At 40.9% G+C, this 22214-nt stretch overlaps 1 protein-coding gene across 1 annotated transcript in view; it reads right to left on the minus strand.

Annotated features, from left to right (window-relative positions):
• TMEFF2 (transmembrane protein with EGF like and two follistatin like domains 2) overlaps window positions 1-22214 on the minus strand; it is a 937676-nt gene that overhangs the window by 533473 nt on the left and 381989 nt on the right. The gene's annotated exons all lie outside the window — the stretch shown is intronic.

Genomic DNA, 22214 nt, shown 5'->3' on the forward strand with positions numbered 1-22214 from the left:
CTATTGTGATACTTTTGTTTAAGAGGTGGAATCGAAATTCTAATTGCAGGCAAGAAATATTTTCAAATACTTGAACACAGTAATCGCATAAACCATGCTACCACTGAAGGTTTTTGCATCGCACAATAATTTCGGTTTGTATCGTCGATGAGCATCTATTTATGTTATCTCAGCAGATGAACAAGCTTTCAATCTTACAGAAGATGTGATTGAATACAACCCTGTAGGTGAGAAATAGATGTTTGCTAAATTTGAGCAATTAAACGTTTATGAAAGAGGCTGAAAATAGCCAGGCCTGGTGTGGGCAGGTGATGGGCGGGCTTTCCAGGAAGACTCTGCCAACTGAGCTCTATTCTGATCAGCATAGCACCTGTTGTCAGAGTCTTTAGATTCTATGTGTAGGGATAAACAATTATACGGCACAGAATCCAGAATTGGGTGAAGTTTGTCTGTTAACACTTTGAAAAAATCCTTGGTAATTGCCTCTAATTAGAAATCCTGGCGGTGGGGTCTAGCAGTCGAGGTTGACTCAGTGGGTGCTGTGGGTTACAGGCTGGGAACTCAGCCCCACACAACAACACAGGAGTTGGAATGTGATAGTGTGATAGTGTGTGTCGTGTAAGTTGACGGTGAATGGGGAATGGTGTATGAATGATTAAGTATGAATGCTAGTGGTTTTTACAAACCAGAGTGTCAGCCGGTCATTGTAAAAAAGTGCTGATTCAATTATTTTCTCTTTTGTCCGTTGTGATCTTTGTGGTGTTTTCGAACAAAACGTATTGTATTGTGTATACAAAAGAAAAAATGATTAAAATTGTTGCTTTAAAGAATAAATACTATTTAATAGTGAAGAGGTATACTGACTTGTAGCTTTTGCGCTATTTTGAATTCTTGTTTAATCTATCATCATAATTGGCATTTGTTATTCTTCTTTCTACTAAGGGGCTCAGCCTTACTGATTGGAGCCACACCTATTATTGCTTTTCAGACTAGTGGGCCTGCAGCACTGATTGTGTCACCCATATAAGTAGCCCTGCAAATGTAACTCAGACCTGCCTCTGCAGTGTATGTACTGAACTGCCATGTCATCCTAGCAAGTGAGCCCTCGTGCCAGGCCCTACCCTCCCCTTTTCTTACTTTTAAGTCACCTCTCAGGCAGGCCCAAGGTAACCCCATGGGCAGGGTGCAGTATATGTGAAAGGTAGGACATGTGAGATGTCCTCATAGTGAAAGACTGTATTTCGTTTTTCACTATTGAAAGGATATCTGTCCCTTAGGCTAACATGGGAGTTTCTTTGTAACATTTTACAAATATTGGTTCCCATTAGGACACGATCGAGAAATGGAGTTTAGGCTCTCTGAACTCTCTTAATAACTCATCATTTAGTTAAGATTGTTTTTAAATTGTGTGTTGAAAATGCCACTTTTTAGAGCCTACAATCTCAGACAAGAGCGTTTATTTTTTACACCCTGCTGCCTAGTAGTCAATCATGTCTGCCACAATACAACGGGAAACACACCCTCATGGGACTTGATTAAAGCCATGCTCCTCCTTGGCATCTACATTCTCCCTCCAGGGAGACTTAAGATTAGACACATTTCTCAATGTACATGGGACTGTTGGGGACTTACCTTAGCTCCAGGTGGACCATTAGATTCTTTATTTTCCCATGTCCCTCCAGGGACTTCTAAACACCAAAATGCATATATTGAGTTCTAAGGGAGTTACAGGGCCTACAGATTGGCTTGTAGGGATTGTTGCTACTCGTACAGTGGCCCTGAGATGGTTTAATTTGGTTTTCTTTGACGAGACTACTCCTTTTCTATGTCTCACCTACCAGATACTGCTAGATGTCTGGTTTGAGAAAGATTACAGTGGGCTTAGAGGCCACCCAATAGTTAGCTTTATAGTCACTCATTTGCTTGCTTTTTATTATCTTGGGTAGACGTATCGTTCTCTTCTCCTGTTTGTCCTTCTCCTGGAGCATAGCCTCATTACTTATGTCCTTCCACTGCTTATGTTTCAGACACTATTTTATTTCTTTTTTTGTTAAGCACTCCATGAGAGTGTGTCTTTTTCCAGCAGTCTCCCACATATGCTTCTTTCTACTCCTCTGTCTTGCTATGTGTTGTTCTCTCTCTCACCCCTGTGCTTCTCTCCACGCCCTTTGGTGTTATGCAGGCCCTTGTGTGCTTCTCCTCCCACATTGCTTTCTCGCTTGTGTGTGTCTTTCTCAATTGTTGTTGCCCCTTCCACCCTTCTGCTCTCCACTGCTTCCCCAACCGCCCTCCTGCTCACTGCTGTTGTCCCCTACAGCTTCCCCTTTCTATCTCCTCCCCCTACTTGTAGCCTTTTTAAAATTTAGAACCTGATTTACCGAAGTTTTGCATCACCCTTGCACCACACAAGGCACCGAAGTGTGACACAATACCTAGATTTTGAGTTACCAAGAGAAGCAAGACCACCGTGTATGGCTTTGGGTGGCTTGGTAAATCTGGTGTATCACAAGGCAGCATAAGTCACCACTTTGCTTTACAATACATGATTGGGGCATTACATGAATGGAGTTTGAATGTCCCCACGCATCCACTCATGTATTCTGACACATTCCAATATTTACCAACACTGGTATACCTTCTGTAATCATGTCAATTGGGACATATTATCATTTTTGAGAATCACTGCTCACTCATGATCTAGGACTACTGTTGCCCGGACTTGAAATGAATCAAACTGTGTTATTAGAGGCAATATATATTGAAGCTGTTATTGTTTTGTGAGCAAATATGATTGTATGGAGTATGCTAATGTGACAATTTTGTGCTTACATTATTGTTTTAAATTTAAAATTGACCTCTGTGCCATACGGGGAATTTAAGGGGGGCCTGGCACTTACTACGTTGGGAGGCCTGTGCTCAGTGTTGCTCCTGCCCGCCCCGGTCCGACTCGGTAGCCAGTACCATTGAGCGGAGGGCGGGACGGGGAGAGCCAGGAACTTCCGCCCTATCACTGGAGCGGTTAGCGCTCTAGTTGCTGCAAGGGAAGGGCTATATAGCCCCATATCGTCACGAGCGCGCAGCGTTCGCATGCAGGGGAAGCGCCTTAGAAGCGCCAAAGACAAGCCAAAGAGAAGCCCGTCTGCGCCCGTCCACGACTGGACGGGACAAGGGGCCATGAACCCAGAACTTTTAGTCTGGGATTCTGAAGTAGCCAGGCATATTAGCTATTCGGCCCAGTCATTGTTAGATCTACGGGCCAACCCGTTGCAGGGCTGCGCCAGGGAGACCTGGCCCTGTCCAGAAGGCCCTTTTCATGCCGGTACTGCCAGTTTCAGGCCTCGCATGTCAATCAATCTTTAATGCCCCCCCCAGGCGGCCAAACACTCTCCAAAGGGGTGGAAGAACCTGCTCTCTAATGTCCGATCCCTGCCAAAACATCACACTGAGGTTTGGGACCTTATCTCCTCTGCACAGCCTGAGCTGTGTTTTCTGACGGAGACTTGGCTGAAGCCCCACTCTGTCCCTGCAATCACCTTGGGTATCCCAGAAGGATATAAAATGGCGAGACTGCACAGACCCATAAAAACCGATGGCGGTATTGCCATAGTTTATAAAAGTGGGATAACCATCTCCATACTGGATCACAGTTGCACCGTTAATATGGAACTGATGATCTTCAGGGTCAACACCCCCTCAATGGCTACCTGGAAAGGGGCCTTGGTTTACCGCCCTCCAGACCCATGTACGATGTTTGCCATCTCTCTAGTAGAAGCATTGGCCCCACACATTAAATCCGGCAATGATTTCCTATTGCTGGGGTACTTTAATGTACATAGTGATTCAGCGGATAACGCTGAGGCCCAGTCCCTCCTAGCCGATCTATCCTCACTAGGACTGACACAGCACAACAAGGGCCCTACCCACCTAGCGGGCCACACACTAGATATGGTTCTGTCCAACTCCCCTAAGATTGTGTGCAATCCCCCTACGCAGGTCAACTGGACCGACCATTTTGTTAATGAATTTACCATGATCAATGCGATTAAACCCAGCCATCTACCTGCCCCTCCACCGTTGCTGCGCAGGCAGTGGCACAAAATATCTCATGAAGCTTTTCAAGAGACATTGATTGAACTCTTAATCACAGCCTCGGACAACATAGAGATGGCAATGTCTAAATACAACCATGCCATTATTACTGCGGTGGACGCCATAGCCCCTATAAAACTATGCAATCTGCGCCCTGCCCAAAGGCAGGAAGTTTGGTTCTCTGACCAATTACGCTCACAAAAAAAGCTTGCAGAAAGCTAGAAAAGACCTGGAGATCATCCCGCTCTGAGGTTGATAAAAATTGCTATTATACCGCTTTGGCCTTATAACATAAGAATATCAGACTGGTCAGAAAGAACAACATTGCCTCGCAACTTACTGAGGCGGGCAACGCTCCCAAGGTGTTGTATTGGATTCTTCAATCCTTTACTAAACCCGCTGCTTGTGAGAGTCTAGACTCAACATCACAACAATCATGTGATGATATCTCTCTATATTTTACCAACAAAATAGAGATCATTTATGATAAAATCATTAGCACTAGCCTCTCCTCGTGCTGCCCCTTGTCACCATCTCAGATGAGCGGGTCTTCTAACTCTCTTTCATTTTCTGAGTTTCCAGCTGTCTCCCAGAGCGAGGTAGAAGCCCTAATGGGCCAAATCAAGAGTGGATCTCCCCTAGATCTTATTCCAGCTAGAATTATGCCATCATTAGGCAAGTTGCTTGGCCCGATGATTCAGTCTTTGGTCAACTTCTCTCTCTCTGAGGGTAGAGTACCTCAAGAGTGGAAGACGGCTCAGGTTAGACCCATCCGCAAAAACTCTGCCATCCCCTGGACGGAATTATCCAACATCCGTCCTATTTCTCTCCTCCCATTTCTGAGCAAATTAACGGAAAAGCACGTCAATATCCATCTGTCAAGCTATATCGAACAAACTGGAGGCCTGGATTACTCCCAGTCCGGATTCAGGCCAAATCATAGCACCGAATCAGCTCTCCTTTCAGTGACAGATGACACCCTAATGTCCTTCGATAAGGGGAACTCGATGATTCTGGTGCTATTGGACCTGTCAGCAGCGTTCGATACGATATCCCATGACATTCTGCTCAGTCGCTTGAAAGAGGTGGGGCATGAAGACCAGTAGGTATCGGTATACAAGGGAACCCGTAAAAAAGGCCAAGGACCACGGGTGGAACTGGTTATTTTTGTTTGACAGAGGTCCTAGGTTTTATGAATCATACTTGGAAAGATAATTTGCACAGACTCGTAATGAAGGCTGCGTTTATCTTCTTCAATGTCCAGCCGGACCGAGAAGCATTTATTATGAAAACAATTTTAGTATAAGCAGAATAAGGCGACACAGGTCGCACATTGATAACTGGGCACAAGCCTGTACCTAGTCAGAAGAAGACAATACAGGGGGAAAGAAGAAGGAGTTTACAGGCAAACAAGGAGAACAGGGTGGCTTATAATATAGTACAAACAATTTTTGGATAAGCACAAACCCACAGTAACTGCCGTAAAAAATAATTCATAAAACAAGCAGTACTGCTAAACAGTCGACGAACGTTTCGATCCCTATCTCCTAAGGTATAGTGGGATCATCTTCAGGACTACAATTGACTTTGCCTGATTAGTCGAGTGAGCCACAAGCGGGGCAAGATTGGCCCTGGAGTGGCTGAAGACACTTGGAATGCGCAATAGCTTCCGGTGTAGCTGATGCCGTGTCCAGTTCGTGGTCGAGCGGTATCAAGGATTCTAAACCCGGTCGGGTCGGTTCAGTTCAGACCCTTGGAGCCTAGCATCTAGCGTGGGCTCGACGGGGAACTTCAAATGAATGTTTCAACCGTCCTAGGCGGTTTGTAATCTCCGCAGGGCGCTCAATAGCGTGGGCCTTATCCGTGCGAGCCGTGATGTGCTCGTAGTGGGGCCGCAGTGGGTTCCCGTCTGGAGGCTCGATGGCCTTGTCGAGCCTCCAGACGGGAACCCACTGCGGCCCCACTACGACCACGAACTGGACACGGCATCAGCTACACCGGAAGCTATTGCGCATTCCAAGTGTCTTCAGCCACTCCAGGGCCAATCTTGCCCCGCTTGTGGCTCACTCGACTAATCAGGCAAAGTCAATTGTAGTCCTGAAGATGATCCCACTATACCTTAGGAGATAGGGATCGAAACGTTCGTCGACTGTTTAGCAGTACTGCTTGTTTTATGAATTATTTTTTACGGCAGTTACTGTGGGTTTGTGCTTATCCAAAAATTGTTTGTACTATATTATAAGCCACCCTGTTCTCCTTGTTTGCCTGTAAACTCCTTCTTCTTTCCCCCTGTATTGTCTTCTTCTGACTAGGTACAGGCTTGTGCCCAGTTATCAATGTGCGACCTGTGTCGCCTTATTCTGCTTATACTAAAATTGTTTTCATAATAAATGCTTCTCGGTCCGGCTGGACATTGAAGAAGATAAACGCAGCCTTCATTACGAGTCTGTGCAAATTATCTTTCCAAGTATGATTCATAAAACCTAGGACCTCTGTCAAACAAAAATAATAAGGGGCATGAAGACCAGGCACTGTCCTCGATGAGGAGCTTTTTATCGGGCCGTACACAGTGTGTTAGCATGGGTTCGTTTCGATCTGCTTCTGTTGAGCTCACCAAGGGGGTGCCACAGGGCTCTTGTTTGAGCCCAACCCTTTTTAACATCTATGTGGCCCCACTAGCAGGCCTTATGAGAACACACGGATTCATCCCAGTGTCTTACGCTGATGACACTCAGCTTCTCTTCCCTTTTAAGACACTTAGCGCCACGGTCAAACAGTCCTTCGCTAAAGGTATGAAGGCCGTGGCGAGGTGGATAGCCTCCAATTGTATGGATAGATCAGGGTATTTCATTAAAGGAACATGTAAATCAAACAGTTCATGTTATGGGACTTCTTCGTAGAGTGTTTCCTCTTTTACCGGATTCTGAAAGAAAGACCCTTGTTCAGGCCCTGGTACTCAGCCGCCTGGATTATTGCAACGGACTGTTGCTTTCAGCAAATGATCGCCTTCTTTGCAGGCTCCCGGTGGTACAAAATACTGCCACTAGGTTGGTTCTAAATGCGCCACCCAGATCCCCCTCATGCCTGTTGCTGGAAAAACTCCATTGGCTGCCGATCCGTCAAGGATTAAGTTTAAGACCTGCTGTGTGGTCCACAAGGGCTTACACGGCGTGGGCCCTGCGTATCTGCTGAGAAGTTTGCTACCTACAATCCAGTACGCAACCTGCGTTCCAGCAACCAGTCCCTTCTTCAAATCTCAACCGCCAGAAGGGCCAGACAGGGTGGTAAAGCACTTTCCTATCTGGGCCCATGCCTTTGGAACAAACACCCTGACTCTATTAGACAGTGCACCAATCATCTGACATTTAGGAAACTGTTAAAAACATTTTTATTCCAACCTTAGCATCCTCTCGAGCTCTCTAGTCTTTTCATCTTGTGAGCTGTTTTCTTGTCTTGGCTCGGAGATACTCCTTCGGGAGTCTATTCCAGCGCGGTACAAACTCATAAATAAATAAATAAATAAATGTGAATGTCTTCTGACATATATGTGACTGTATTTTAACTATTTTTACAGTATGTATTTTAATTTTAATCATAGATGTTAAATTAAGAATTCTAAAGTGCATTCATTTTTTATTCATTAGACTTTTGGTGCATTTATACAATCATCAATCATTGTTGAATTGTCTATGGTTGCTCAGGGGTATTCCAATTATAATAATTCACCAGAATTGTACAACTTCCCGCCAGAGGCGCAACAAGGAGAAATTTCTTTATTTCTCCTTGTTGTTTCCTCATTCTAAATATGCTGTATTTTGCAGCACACTTAGAAAGAGGAAAATGTCTCTGAGGATTGTTTTTGTGCAGGAATGTGCCCTGTCTTGCACAAAAAAAACAATCCTGCCTACAATGCAGTCACCCTTGCACCACGGCACGAGCGTGCTTGCATTGTCGCTAGGCAGCAGATTCTGCCCAGCACAAAGAGAGAGCAGGAATTCACCATATGTGGTTAAATATGGTGCATTCCTGCCCTCTCCCTTTCACGCAGCACAGCACATTGTCTTGCTACATTGTGTTGTGTGAAAGTATGATACATCTGTCCCTTAGAGCTTAATGCAGAGGGCCAGGCAGCAAATAACTGCAGGCCAACTTGCATGAAAGTTGAAAGCACTTTTGAGTTCCTTTCTCTTTCTTTTACTGATTCATCCTCAAATAAAGCTGTATATGATATGTGTTTTAAAAGAGTTGTACATAATATCTTCTTTTAATTAGCTGATAATTTTCAACAATTTTAGTATTACAAGTTGTCAGTATTGTAATGATATTACCATATAGTTTGTTTTAGTGTATTTTTAAATTTTTATATGAAATGCAATTTTTTAAAAGTTAACTAGAAATTGTTAATTTAGTGGCAGGTTTTTGGACTTGTATGAGATTATTGCGGTAATGTTTTTAATATGTAAATTATTATTTTTAATGTATGATGATTTTTTAATTTGATTAATTTCTTCAGTTGCTAATTGTGCAATTTAAGTGATACGTTCATTGTTTTAATTATTTGTTGATTTTTCACTAATTGTTAATTGAGTGATCACTGTTTATTTGAATTTGTTATTTGTGCTAATTCTTTTATATTTATTTATTGTATTCATTTCAATTGTTTTATTACATTTTTAATATGTTTATATATAATTTTTTTAATTAACTATTTTTTTAATGAATTGTAATTGCTTGTCAGCATTCTTTCAATAGGGTAGTCGGGTAGAAAGTGTTTTAATTGAAAATATTTTCATTTGTTTTTAAATCACTTATTTTAGTTGTAAATATAAATTTGGGGTTAATTCACATATTTGTTTTCTTTATTTTAAGAAATAAATTCAATCCAACATTTTTCTCTAATGTTTCTCAGACTGGAATGGAAATAGTAAATCTGAGCATACCAAAGTCCATCCGTTTCCCTACTTTTGCTAAAATTGGGTTGAGAATAGTATGTGGGATTGTGCAAAGTCAAAGTCTAGCACTACTACTATTGCTTAGTTATGAGTGCTAATATTAATTGATTTTTGTCTATTTTTTAAACTTATGATTTTGTGAACTTGTAAATTTCAAAACGGTAAAAAAACACAATTGCATCCTTTCATCAACCAATCACTTCTCTAAAAAAACTAAAATGAGGTTGACAGAACTCACGTTTACACCTCATAAATTTGAACTGCAGAAACATCTTTAAAGTTTACCTTTTCATTGCATGTCTGACACATTTTTCAAACAGTAATTTCTCAAAAACTAATGAACAAATTTACATAAAATTCAAGTTCTACTTTCATACCAAGTTGGTTTTTGTTTCTGTATGAATCTGCAAGTAAATTGGCATACTGTAGGTTGTACAAAGTTTTCTGCATATTCATGAAACACTTCAAAGAAATTAGCAATGAAAAACGCTTTGAATATGGACTATTGAAGATTCTGATACATTTACACACACACAAACACACACATGCGCTCATACGCAAAGTCTGTTAAAAGAGGAGGAAATTGAAGGCATGGAAGCAGCACTAAAATAATGTGCTCCTCAACAACTACGTTTATGGATCATTAAAAAATCTCTAAATGGTACATATATTACCTCATCTAGGTTGAGAATAAATACCAATCAGAAGTCTTTGGGCTTGAATTATGATTGAACTGATAATTTTTCAGAGAATAACTTTCATTTGCCTATGCATACAAGCCAACTATTTTAGTGAAAAAATATAATATCTAAAAGATTGCTCATTACAAAGGCCTTCAAATTTAAAGTTGTTTATCAAAAATGTGAGACATACCATAAAATGATTCATTATTTTACCAGTCAGAGAATGCTAAAGCCGAAAGAGGTTCTGAGAGAATGGTATCTTTTTTCGGAGAAGAGGACTCCCACAACAGTTAAAGTTCCACTTTGTGCCATTGAATTCCCCAATCTAATCAGAAAGCACAATGTAAGTAGGTAATTGAAGAAGCATTCACAGATTGATTTACTGTTACTCTGTTATTGGCCCAGGCACTTTGAAAAGTCTTAACCTGAAGCATCTAGACACTACATAGGAATTAATGACAGATATGCCATACTTAATGCTGGTGTTGTATAAGAATACATTGAAGTCAGTCACTTGAATTTGTTTATCCAGAAAAGGAAAGGTATTCTGAAATCAATAAATACATGTAATTAATTCATCAATAAATAACAGATACAGCTATCAATTTAAAAACTCCTCACAATATAAATGTATCCTGAGTAGAGGAGACGCAATGTAATATGTATACTAGCAAAGGGTTCAATAAGTTTACCATGTATTTAATACAAAATATGCATGTTCTGTATACTAAAATAATCCACTCAAGTTTCCAAATCATATAGACAGTCATTATAAAATGCCACTGTCATGATCACAAGGCACTTCATATATCTGCCATGGAAAGACACTGATAAAGCAATCACTGGTAGGATAACTAACTAGGCAAACCTTGCAACAGCAAAAGTCCCAAAACAGTGTACAGCTCGTGTCACCCAACTTCCCTTCCTGCACATTCCTTTAAAAAAGCGTCCTCTGGAAACTTCAGAGATGGGGGTAGATCCAGTGAGCCTTATTTGTATGCCCTTATCATTGGGAACGAGCTCCCTCTCCACCTCTGGCATGCCAGAAACTGCTCCAGTTCAGGAAGGACCTCAAGACCGGGCTCTTCGGTTGATCCCAGCACTCAACGGAGCCGCCTCCTCCAGCATCCAATGCTTTGAGACCCTCATGGGTGAGTAGTTCCACTTTACCAACTCTGATTGATTGATTGATTAATTGATTAGTGCCAGCTAAAAGGACAATGCATCTAAAAAGGGTTTAGAAAGCCCTAATTTCTGGGGGATCTATATATTGGATTCACTTCTTGGGGTAGGCTTGATTTGCAATAGAACCAAAACTTTCTTAGGAGAAAAAACTGTCTAAAAAAATCAGCAAACACAACATTTTGTCCAACTTTATTCCTAACAACACAACATCTGATCTCAGTAATATCTCGGTCATATGGCAAATACATGACATACCTAAGGTGCTATTAACGTTCTTGATGAAGTTATTAAAATAATTGAACCACAGAATATGGGCTGTCCCTTCACTGGCCAAAAGAATGCTCTGTACTGAAAGCTGTTCAGGTTAGTCCCAACTCAGATATTTAGACTGACCTTCTATTCTCTGCATACCAAGATTTCTATATAGAAATAAGTTTAAAGGTTGTTGCACAAGTTTAATATTAGTGTTCAGATATCTGCTCTTAAATGTTTGTAAAGAATCCATATTCTGATGTCTCCAGTTCTCTGGCCCACATTAGGCAATTGCCAAAAGCTGAAAATTGTATCCATTTATGCAGCTGAGAGTGTATATCCCTCAATTGTTAACTGAATGGACCACAGCCCCTTTGATGGATGCAGCCAATGAATCCCATGATTTAGAGATCTGATTATTTTGTATTTCCTGGCACACAGAACTGACAAGCTAAATAATCAAACACAATCGCCTGTTCCATTTTCTCCCCTACCTGACTCATTTGCCTCTTCTTAGTTTATCTCTTTCTGACAACCAATATCTAATATTTAAAATCAGACTAACCAGACTCTTGTTCCTACAGAATTATTCACAACTTAAGAGAAGTTTCTGTAGGCTATATGTCATGTGTGAACACATGACAGTGATGTTCTCATACAGCTGAAGAATATCTTGGATACAATTCATCATAGGAATATGTGCCCGTAGATCTCATAATTTGACTTGTAGACTGGAAATAGAATTAGTTAACAACTTAGGAGCTTATGGACAGCCCTGTCTTCTTGCTTTTACTATATGAGCTTCATATGGTTTCCCTTTCTAATGCCTGCCTCGGGAACTCATAGATCTCGAAAACAGTACATATCAGTTTGACGTTCTAATAATAGCAAACTCTCCCTTCAATCCCCACCCACAAACACTCATTTCAAATTAATGTAGAGTAGTTGTATAGCAAACAGATGAACTGCCATCATAGAGAATATAATCTGTCAACCCACCAAAACCGACTCAGGAAATCAGTCTTGCACAAAGGAACCAAGCTCCTGACTGATCAATGTATAGGTCTGCACCACACTCATTGGTTACGTGTGGATGTGGTCATACAGATGTGTCCAAAATTAACAAGAAGATCCTCACATTGCCTGAAAATATTTCTTCAATATAGATGTTTTAGATCCTATGCTCACGCATCCAAACCCACCAACACCTGAAACTCTGCTCCATGGTTTTTGGTAGATGCACCTAATGTTCCAGACAAAAGCCATCAAGATCTTTGTAAAAAGGTCTAGCCTAATACAGAGAGCTTGGAAGATGAAATGAATCCACTGATTAGGCTTAGCATAGACCAATGGCCACTTATAGAAATGTTACTAAAAGCAAATTTGGTTTTGAAAATAAAATGATCACGTAGGGCAGAGGCATAAAGGATGCAGCTCAAAGCACCAACACATCCAATGTCAAGTTCCACGAAGGAACCAGAACAACCCAATGCAACATAACGCCACTTCTTTAGGAACAAAAGACGTATGCACTGCTAAACCATTCCAAGGGTGAGAGAAAGTCATGTAGAGCAGGCCATTGGAGCTTCTGAGGAACCCCGGCCCACACTTTATAAAAATGTTCCCACTAAAAAATTTAGAATCATAGACAAAAAATAAGACAAAGAATGATCTAACACTGAAACAGAACCCAATGATGTATGTAATTTTGCCCAGTGAGTATATGATTGAAATAATGAACAGTTGCAGCTCTTTCATGAGCTACCACAAATGCTTGAGTGGATGCAGAAACTTTACCATGGTGAAACTGGACAGGAGTGCTTTTACCAGTGTCAAGTTTCAAACTTTGCTCATCTTTGGAATCAAAGGTTTTTACTTTGCTCACTCCTATCTGTGAGTGAAAAGTTGCAATTGTCATCCAATCTTTGAGAGAATCTATGATGATGAATCCTGGATAGTTACTCTCTTGAAGCAAGTCATTATATTAAACCAGTTGAGCTTTTTTGGGGATTTCATCTATTAAACCACCACTAACATTTGCTACCAGAACAATTATGGAATAAATCCCAGCTCCCTTTTCAGAAAAATAGATCTCTTAGCACTGTACCATAGCCTCCAATGCTATCTTTTTTCTACAAATTCTGGCACCAAGTATTTTGTCAGAGAAATGGATTCTGAGGAGACCGCTAGAAATGCTGTCCATCACCCATTAATCATCACTATAGAGTCTTGAAAAGCACAACAAGACTACAACAGGGATCCAAGGACACACCTGCATTGCAAAGTTGCAAAGGACGAAGTGTGTGCTGAGCCAAGTACTGAAAGCAAGAACTACCATGTTCACCCCAGAGAATGTAGCCTTATTTTGACAGGACTTTGACACGTAATAGTTACGCCTTATGATCAGACCTGTGGCAAGATACAGAGATCAACTCTAATTTGCTTAGAACAGATGCTTCCCGTCATTGCAAGCCCTCTTAAATATCTCTCACAGCTCATGGCCAAAACAAGATAGCCTTTTTAATTGTTTATGAAAAAGTCCATTCTTCTGAGCGGTATCAGATTCCACAGAACCATTCAGGAAAGCAGCTGCTCAAATACATTAGGTAACTTTATTTGCAACTTGAGCCATACTGAATACTCTACCATTAACACTCTGCTGTCTGACAGCAATACTTCTATCCCCAAAGAAAGACATGTCACAGAGCTCAAGCATTTAACATGTCAGAAATCACTGGGGGTATATTAAATCCTATAGAATCTCACCTGTTAACCTCATGAACTCCATAGCAATAGGTGCGGAGCAGAAGTGCATGCATTAGCAATGTTATACATGGATGGTTAGCTCTATCAAAACTTTGCATACCTGATTTCCTTTTTAACAAACAGGAGCTGTCATTAACAATTATAGCAGCAGAAAGGAGTTGTATTGTTCTCTGCAAATTGGCTTACTTCCTTGGAAACGCCCATAATGAATACGCTTTGATTCCAGCACTTCTATTGCATGAGGTCCATCGACACCTTCAGTCAAGCATACCTTTTGGCTAACCGCAGAGGCGGTCCACATCTTTTCAACTGCATAACTACAAGAATACGGTTACGCACTATAACTCCACATCGCTTACCTCACCTCCTACAGGTGATCCGAGACTGTCGGTTAAGACTATACGGGGTGAAACCGCGAACGCGGCTCACATATCTACCAGGTGTTTCTGTACTGGTAAACTGCAATTTTATTCAGGCATCTAACACTATGTCAAGATGATATTCCCAAAAATGTTAAAAAAGGATCGAAATGTCATTGACTCAATGTACACCCCAAACACTTTTCTAATTAATATTACTTATGTGTAACGGTGTTGCATCACACTCTTGCTTGTGCTATCTGGATGCGTAACATACAAGCAAGTCGCTCTGCCTGAGCCTTTCCCTGTTTTTCTGTTTTCTGTTAATGCCCTATATACACGTTCAGTAGGATGCAGGCGTGTGTCCCACTTTATCGTTTTTGTGTTCATTTTGCAAACTAGAAGCAAATCTGTCCGGCTGGACAGGTTTAAATATAGTACTGATTCTGAGTTTATATTAATCTTTCCCTACGATTATTGTCCATGTTTAGGTACCACTGTGTTTAAAACTCTGCAAATGGTGAGACACGAGGATTGTAACAAAGCACTCTTTTGCCCAGACAACCGTGGACACCATCACCTTCCAATTAACATCCAAATCACCTAGAAAGAAAGTATTTGCTGAAGGGCGGATACAAATAGAAGGTTTAATATATTCTGCTGCATTTAGCCCTATTTCTTAGCGCAAAATCCATTCTCCCATCTATTTTGGACGCAAGGCTGCCTTTTGCACTAAGAAAATAGCTCTAAATGTCAGTAGTAAATAGGGGGAAATTCCTACCCCAAGAGCACATTTAAAAAAGGCGGGCTGACACTCACACTTGCTATTTATCTTTTGTTACATTTAGCACAATTTCTCAGTGCAAAATGCATCCCTGTGCATTTTGGATGTTAAGTCATTTTTGCACTAAAACATTGGGCTAAACGCATAATTACACTTCTTGCATTATTCAAGCATAATCTCCTGGAATTTCTAGGCAATACACATGATTACATAAGTTACGCCCACCCACAGATAAAATTGTCTCAACCCTATTTGGCATATTTAACTTTCCTATAAGGCCATAGTATAAGGGGTTCCAGACTTCGATTAAAGCAGGGAAAGGTAAATGCGACCTATGGACTGTAGCACTACTTTGCCATCCACTAATGTGAGAAGACAAACATGACTCCAGGCCTACCACTGTAGCCTGTCTGCTGCAATTTCAAAACTGGGACCTGGCCTGTCAAATTAAACCCTTTTGACAGGAGAAACCCCTTTCTATTATAAATTAATAAGTCTACCTTAGGTATACCTTGAAGACCACAAGGCAGGGTGTAAGGTATTTAAAAGTAGGACATGTAAAATGTTTAGGTTAACATGTCTTTACAGTGACATACCCCCAAAAGCTTTTTCCCCTATGGGATGCCTGGCTGCCCCATGGGCGAAGACTGTGAAGCAATATTAAATATTAATTCTGCTATCTAAGACTAGGGATCAGCTAGAAAAATAATTCAATGGCTGTTCTAATATTTATTAAAAGCTAAACTCAATGGCAACATCCGATTTGTATAAATAATATGGGAATACAACTTTTAGAAAGTTGCCTTCTCCTTGTCTGCTGCTTCTGAAGGCTAATTTTCATTGCCCCTGACTGTCCCACACCTGGTGAATGGCTCTAATAAGGTGTGAAAACTGCTCCCAGAATAGAGACAAAGGTCTGGGGTGGGGGGTGTTTTGTTCCTCTGACAGGAAGACCAGTGGTGCAGTGCAAAATGTACTTCAAATGGGCCTCCACTTTCACAAGCAGATGTCAGATGACATATGTACAGGCACCTTCGTTTGTCCTACCAATCATCAGGCACAAAACCCAGTGGGGAGAAAGCTGTCCCCTGAAGTGTTATGGAGTTACCAAGTAGGAGGGGACACCTCATTGCCCTGTCTACTACTCTTCACAGGCTCTGCACAAGGGGAGAAGAGTTTCTCTATCTTCAAGTTAGTGAGTGAGCAACACTGTAGGATTGTATGAAGCAGGGCACACAGGAACTGCTGTAGAGGTGGATAGGGTTTCCTTTGGGAACTTTTACTCATTTTGTTAGGGAGGGGCTGGAGTCACTACCACCCACAAACAAGGGCCAGGCATAAATGTGGTACCCAAGGCACCTTCTTCAGAACACTACTGGACACTTCTGTTCTTCCACAGAAGGACTGCATCTTCTGTTAGAGACATGTAAGGATATGTGAAGGGCTACACCTGCTCCCATTTGTAGCCAGGCCAAAGATGTAGATTCAAAAGGTCAGTTGGCTTACCTTCTGTTTAAGTTGCTGAAATTCATATCTTTAGTTCATCTAATTGGATTTTTGTTATTTTGGTGTAATTTTATTGATTAAAGTATTCTCTGTTATAAATTGGAGTGAGATTTTTATTCGATTGGGCTTATGAGTTTTTTTTAAAACTGTTTTGATGCTTCTAAATGCTTTACATATTTTCCTACGTTAACCCTGTCTGCTCCCTACCATAAGTAACAAGGCTTGAGCTCAGATTTCATTATTGAAATCTTTAACAGGACCTAACAAGATAGTGACCTTATTACTTGTGGTGGACTTCTATCCACACCAATCAATAATTCACTTTCTCTGAACAATGCATTAGTAATTCTTTAAATTAAAAAAATAATTGTGTTTACCTTTATTCTAATGGAACGCTGTGTTTAACATAGCTACACAATTCACTCACCATAAGAACTACAATAATTGAATTCCTTAAAAAAGCAGTTTAGTTTAACAGAAACAATCCACTGTAGTCACTTCTAGTGGCAGTGAGTAGTATTACTTAGAAAATAGTGCACTTAGAGGTGCCAGACATAAGGCCAACCTTAACAAATAGGAGGGGAAACAATTGGCAAAATGATGGATCATGCATTTGGAATGGATGCACAACACTAGTTGTATTTAGGGTCCAGCAGCTCCAGACATGATAATGAAAAACCAGTTCAAAGCAGCCTTTCTTTACCTACCATTACATAGTTATATCTGACTTCGAAAAGGGAGGCTCTTTCATTGACAATTAGATCTATGCCAGTTAGTCACAACAGTGACATAACAGTGGGTAACAAAATGTGTATACCATAATGTGATTACACATGGGAAAGTGCTTGTGCTCCCTTTATTCTGCCACCTCTCCTGGATCTTAAGACAATCGAGCAAAGCTGCAGCATGGCTGTGGAAGAATGGCTGCACGGTGCTAGCTTCCATTATCTTTGCCCTTGTCAGTATAGGGCACTGGTGATCTGCACTGACAGGACAAAGTGACACACATTGGCAAGTGGTTCTCACAGACTCACTGTCAACTTGCTGCTGGCTGTCCAGTCTCAATGTGAGTGGAGCACACATCTCTGAGCAGGGAGGATGGCGGGATGGCACAGTGGCAGGAGGCCAGGTATTTTTTTACATATGGATTTGAGAGGGAAGTATTATTTGCAGAAGGAGCTTAATGTTGGGTTCAGTAGGCCAGTTATTTTACTTTCATTTGTTGGTGGAGGAAGAAAGGTTCTATGACAAGGGTGTTAAGAGTGGTGGGGGTGGGTGATAAGAAGCCAGAGTTGGCTAATTTAACATTTAAAAAGAAGCATGGCTTGCAATGTATGGCTCCCTCATTACTCCTCCTCCCCTTCATTTATGTTGGAAGCAAGTGCTGATGAAATTACAGATAGGTAAATTGTGAGCTAGAGCGATGTTTTCCTCCACAGGTTCTGGGTGACATCATAGACAAGTCAGGTATAGTTCTCCTTGTATATCCTTGTATATCTGATGCTTATCTATATTGCTATATATTTCTATAAATCTTCTAAGGTTTTTAATTTTCACACCTTTCTGGTCTAGCTACATAACCCATTGATCACACATGCAACTTTTCTATTCATTTTCTTAAATCACACTTGTTTAGCATGTCAAAACCCACATTATTTCACATCTACTGTTAGATCTGGGGATCTCTAGTTGGCAGAGAGAGTTGCAATAGTGAAAAACGAAAATGGCTGTAATTCACTATTAGGACATGCCACACACACCAGGGCATGTCACACCTTATACTTACAATGCACTCTGCCCTTGGACCTACCCTAGGGGTGTCTGATATGAAGAAAAGGGAAGGTTTAGGGACAGGCAAGTGGATGCACGTGCCCAGTCAGCACGGCAGTACCAGACTGCACACAGGCGCTGCAATGGCAGGTCTTAGACACATTTTACAAGGCCGCTTCTGTGATGGCACAACCAGTGCTGCAAGCCCACCAGCAGCATTTGGTTTACAAGCCCTGGGGACACTCAGTGCACTGTACTAGGGTCTGACCAGTAAACCAAATCAGCCAATCATGGAATCACTAATCCATACATCAATTTATAATAGGGAGAGCATATGCACGTTAGCACTGATCAGCAGTGTTAAAGTGCCAAGAGACATAAAACAGCCAACAAAAGGTCAGTAAAATAGAGGAGGGAGGAAAAAAGTTCAGGGATGATCCTGCAAAAAGGGCCAAGTCCAACAGCCAGAGACAGCAGAAACAGCGGAGCACAATGCAGGGCGAAATGTATGAGTTGTTGGCAAAACTTTTGTATCCCTGAGTTTTAAACAGGCGGCCAGCTCTTCTCAGACCTTTGGAGACAAGTTCACCTCAGAGGGACAAAGCACATAGCATAGTTCCTCTTCAAGTAGGGGGACACAGCACACAGCAGAAAGTCCATTAGTCCTCTATCTCAGCAATAGCAACAACTGCAGGTCAGCTCCCAGAGACACAGCAATGGGAGCACTTTTCCTCAGTCTTCCTAGCTGTTCTTCTTTAGCAGGGATTCCTTCTTGATCACAAAGTTTTTCCTAGTCTAAATTTTAGGGTTTTCAGCTCAGATATTTATACCCCAAAAGTCTTTGTTTTTCATGTGTGAGGGGTCCTGGATCCCGTCCAAACCAGTTCTGGGTGCACTCTGCTAGTGCACATATTCTTCCTTTGTGAGTGTGGGCCAGGGCCATCAGACGCACCACAGGAAGTTGAGCTAGCATTGTGGGAGGCAGGCGCAGTCCTATTCAGACCCAGGTGCTACTCCTCCACCACTCTACATGCAGATAGGTCTATTCAGCTTAGTGCGGACTCACCCAGCCTCCTGGAGCCACTCCAGCCCCTGTCGCTCACAAACCAGACAGTCAATCAACAACCTGGCAGAGGCACACAGAAAGGTTGAACAAGAAAATAGCCACTTTCCAAAAGTGCTAATTCCAAACTTAGGATTAAAAAACCATCCTCACTAAAAGATGTGTTATTAAATTCTGAGTTCAGGGATACCAGATTCCAACTTTCTATCTTGCTGCTATGGGAAGATATGCAGGTAAACATGTTACACAGCAGTCCCCATTATATCCATGATAAAGATAGCCTTTCAATAGTGAAAAACGAAATTGGCAGTATTTCACTATCAGGACATATTACCCACACTAGTACCCTACCTTTCACATACACTGCACCCTGCCCAGCGTGTATCTCAGTTGCTGGCTGGCCAATTTTGTATTGTCTTTTGAATTGTTAGATGTGGTGTTTTTTCTACATTAAAAGAAAACGTCTTGTTCATTTTTAAAGAAAGAAAAAAGGATTGTCGTCTTAAAATCTGATCTAAACAATAAATATTATTGATTAATAACGGTGTATATTGACTTGCAACTTTTGCCCCGAGCTAAGTAGGTTTCAATTGTCCATCAGTATTGGCATCTGTGGTTGTTTTGTTGCAGGCCCACTAGTAGCATTTGAATCACCAGCCCTGGCACACTCAGTGCACTTTACTAGGGACCTATTGGTAAAACAAATATGCCAATCATGGATAACCAATCACAATAATAATTTAACAAGGGAGCACTTGCACTTTAACACTGATCAGCAGTGGCAAAGTGCCCAAAGCATCTAAAACAACAAAAGCGAATTCCAGCATACTGTCAAAAATACAGGAGGTAGAGGCAAAAAACGTCATGGGAACCCACACCACGGATGCCAGGTATAGCTTCCACTATAAGAAAGCCTTACGTCATTTATATTTTTGGAATACAATAAAATATTTTATTGGTAACTGTACTCTTAACACCAGCAGAGTTTCGCTGATCTTTAGAGAGATCTTGGAAGAACAGAGACCTTAGATTAAGATATTAGCACGTTATGATCAACTTGCAGCAGAATTTTTAAAAACTAGCATTCCTTTTTAGCCTTTTGAATTTGTCCACTATATATTTGTTATGGTGGTTCCTTCTTTACTCTAGAACTGTTGTATTTTTTTATGCAGCTGTTATTTATATTCAGGTATACATAATGATTGTGAGTTACCAACATAAAACTATTTCCCAGTACTCTCGAGAAAAAATGAACCACTCACTCATAAAATTCTCCCAATTTACCAATGGAAACTTACATGTGCGAGATAATACCACATAGGCACATAGGTGTAGAAAAAGCAATGAAAACCACATACTCAGAAGGGCCAATGATCATGAAGTCCATGAGAATAACCTTGATAATGAAAATTATACAAAGCCCTAAACTTAACAAAAAAAACCTAGTGGAATAATTAGCTCTTCCTCTGTTGGTTTGACCTTTTTTATATTCAATAGGGGCATTTCTCTACAAATAGGAAACATCAAAGATTTTTATTTTTTATTTTTCTGGTGTAGTGTCTGGTGAACACATTTTAGTGTTCAGGATTTGGATGTTACATACTTTACACCCACCCATCACAGGCGTCACTAGTCAGGTGACCCTGCTAATAAAAAGGGCTGGGCGCATGTGCTTTGGGTCAGTTACAGTTACCACATTCTACGTGTCTGTGCAGGCATTTACTCGGCATGTGGGCCTAAGACCCAAGACGCCACATCTGGCAAAACCACTATTTTAAACAGATCAACAGAGAACATGTTTTTCCAGTGCTGGCTATGCATTCCAACAATGTTCTTCCTTTTTTGGTATATTTTATTAATTTGTACTGTCAGCAAACAAAAAAACGTTAACTTTTAATTTTACAAAACCTCTGCTGTTTATGATAATAAGATAGGATTTCAATATTACCGGAGATTGCCCCTTAGAAACTGCTGTTTGCTAAAGCTAACAGGTATGCAAATGTATCACCCACCTGATTAGAAGGCCTGGGCGTCACTGTGAAAACAACAGCATTTTTCATTCATGCGGTGAAATACTGCACTGAAAAAATATAAACTGTCTGGTGGAAAGAACTGAACAGGCTTGTGACGACCAGAAGTAAAATGACCACCTGTAAATGCTTTACTACTAGTAGCAGCCATCATTAGAGGAAACATTTTCCTCAATAAGAGATTAGCTTTGTGTTGGTCAAAAGCAGAGGAGGCTGCCACAGATTCAGTTTACAATCTTCTTAAAGTAAAATTGCAAAACTGACATTTTGAGGCACTTTCTACGGACAGTTATGCATGATTTCTGAGCCAGAATATGTAGTATCTTGTGCCTAACCTAACTGCAACTGTGAAAGGATAGTATAACTCCTGGTGATTGTGAAATGAGGTCCTGCTAGTACAAAATAGGATCAGTTGAGATCTATAAAATTCAGTATTCTGAGGCCTTTTTGAGATTTATCTAAATGTCATGTAATTTTGGAGAGCTATAGAAGTGTTTTTGTTGCGAGTTTAGCAATATTTCGCTTTCAATTATGTTGTTTAGGGTTAGGATAGTCAACATGGTCACAAATGCCATTCTTGAAGATTTGACAGTAGCTGCTGACCCAGCTCTTGAGCATGGGTTTGCTTATTTCAGAATTTGGGACATTGAAGAACAACTTGTGTTTTTTTAGCTATGTGAAAACTCACTGGTGGATCAAGTAAGAAGTGGGCAACTGAAAATTACTGCCAGTGGGGCTCCAACTTTTGCAGTTTCCTACATACCTTAATCCACTA

Source organism: Lissotriton helveticus, chromosome 3_1 (assembly GCF_964261635.1).
Source record: "Lissotriton helveticus chromosome 3_1, aLisHel1.1, whole genome shotgun sequence".
Taxonomy (NCBI): Eukaryota; Metazoa; Chordata; class Amphibia; order Caudata; family Salamandridae; genus Lissotriton; species Lissotriton helveticus.